Source organism: Cryptomeria japonica, unplaced genomic scaffold (assembly GCF_030272615.1).
Source record: "Cryptomeria japonica unplaced genomic scaffold, Sugi_1.0 HiC_scaffold_33, whole genome shotgun sequence".
Classification (NCBI taxonomy): Eukaryota; Viridiplantae; Streptophyta; class Pinopsida; order Cupressales; family Cupressaceae; genus Cryptomeria; species Cryptomeria japonica.
This window is the reverse complement of record NW_026728855.1, coordinates 834,963-837,390: the sequence shown is the minus strand read 5'-3', so window position 1 is coordinate 837,390 and position 2,428 is coordinate 834,963.

Here is a 2,428-nt window from a genome sequence, read left to right as displayed (position 1 = left end):
AGAATCTCTATCCGGCCTCGACACAGACTAGTCTTGCTGAATGGTTTGGCACTGGTAGTCGATCCAACACGTCGTTGTTGTGGCCGCCTAGGCGATTCGATTCGAGCCCCCGTCTAGCTTTTGGGTTGCTTGGCGGATTTTGCCCTATCCGCAAGTGAGCTCGGTCCCTAAACGTTCGAGAAACCCGATTGCTATGCGCCGACTCTCTTTCTTGCGAGCCTCCATCTAGCTTTTGGGTCTCTACGGAACGGAAGTCGGAATCTGGGACCGTTGTTTGATTCGACGAGGCAGACTACGGTTGTGCGAGAATCGGACAAATAACTTATATAGGGGAGGTGTTGACTGGAGCATTCTCCCCCGTGCCCCTCTAACTCGACCAATGCTGGCGCTCGAACGGTGGTAGCGCTCGGATTTTCATTGAGCGCCAGCATTGGTCGATTTAGAGGGGCATGCGAGATTCCCGAATGCTATGCGAGGGCTCTAACGGAAATGTCTATTGGTTTCGGTATGGATGCAATTGCGAGTGGTTCGGCAAAGGTAGTCGTTCCGATGCGTCCATGTCGTGGCCAAATCGATAATTCGATTTGAGCCCTCGTATAGCATTTGGGTCTCTCGATGTGATTCCGCATTCCAGTCCCTTTGGGCACTGCTTGAGCCGCATCCCAGGGGGTTCCCTTCCCAATAATCTGCCTCGCAACCCGATTGCTATGCGGTGAGGCTCCTCGGCCGCCTCGGAACTATCTGTGTATCAGACGCATCGCGGGATAAGGGGTTGGCAACGGTAGTCGCCCCAAGCGCGTCCGATGCTTGGACCATTCCGAGGCGGCCCTGAAGCCTCTTCCGTCTAGCCGTTGGGTCCTTCTCGCCGCATCCCTCGCCTCGCACCCCGATTGCTATGCGGTGAGGCTCCTCGGCCGCCTCGGAACTATCTGTGTATCGGACGCGTCGCGGGATAAGGGGTTGTCACTGGTAGTCGCCCCAAGCGCGTCCGATGCTTGGACCATTCCGAGGCGGCCCTGAAGCCTCTTCCGTCTAGCCGTTGGGTCCTTCTCGCCGCATCCCTCGCCTCGCACCCCGATTGCTATGCGGTGAGGCTCCTCGGCCGCCTCGGAACTATCTGTGTATCGGACGCGTCGCGGGATAAGGGGTTGTCATTGGTAGTCGCCCCAAGCGCGTCCGATGCTTGGACCATTCCGAGGCGGCCCTGAAGCCTCTTCCGTCTAGCCGTTGGGTCCTTCTCGCCGCATCCCTCGCCTCGCACCCCGATTGCTATGCGGTGAGGCTCCTCGGCCGCCTCGGAACTATCTGTGTATCGGACGCGTCGCGGGATAAGGGGTTGTCACTGGTAGTCGCCCCAAGCGCGTCCGATGCTTGGACCATTCCGAGGCGGCCCTGAAGCCTCTTCCGTCTAGCCGTTGGGTCCTTCTCGCCGCATCCCTCGCCTCGCACCCCGATTGCTATGCGGTGAGGCTCCTCGGCCGCCTCGGAACTATCTGTGTATCGGACGCGTCGCGGGATAAGGGGTTGTCACTGGTAGTCGCCCCAAGCGCGTTCGATGCTTGGACCATTCCGAGGCGGCCCTGAAGCCTCTTCCGTCTAGCCGTTGGGTCCTTCTCGCCGCATCCCTCGCCTCGCACCCCGATTGCTATGCGGTGAGGCTCCTCGGCCGCCTTGGAACTATCTGTGTATCGGACGCGTCGCGGGATAAGGGGTTGTCACTGGTAGTCGCCCCAAGCGCGTCCGATGCTTGGACCATTCCGAGGCGGACCCGAAGCCTCTTCCGTCTAGCCGTTGGGTCCTTCTCGCCGCATCCTTCGCCTCGCACCCCGATTGCTATGCGGTGAGGCTCCTCGGCCGCCTCGGAACTATCTGTGTATCGGACGCGTCGCGGGATAAGGGGTTGTCACTGGTAGTCGCCCCAAGCGCGTCCGATGCTTGGACCATTCCGAGGCGGACCCGAAGCCTCTTCCGTCTAGCCGTTGGGTCCTTCTCGCCGCATCCCTCGCCTCGCACCCCGATTGCTATGCGGTGAGGCTCCTCGGCCGCCTTGGAACTATCTGTGTATCGGACGCGTCGCGGGATAAGGGGTTGTCACTGGTAGTCGCCCCAAGCGCGTCCGATGCTTGGACCATTCCGAGGCGGACCCGAAGCCTCTTCCGTCTAGCCGTTGGGTCCTTCTCGCCGCATCCCTCGCCTCGCACCCCGATTGCTATGCGGTGAGGCTCCTCGGCCGCCTTGGAACTATCTGTGTATCGGACGCGTCGCGGGATAAGGGGTTGTCACTGGTAGTCGCCCCAAGCGCGTCCGATGCTTGGACCATTCCGAGGCGGACCCGAAGCCTCTTCCGTCTAGCCGTTGGGTCCTTCTCGCCGCATCCCTCGCCTCGCACCCCGATTGCTATGCGGTGAGGCTCCTCGGCCGCCTTGGA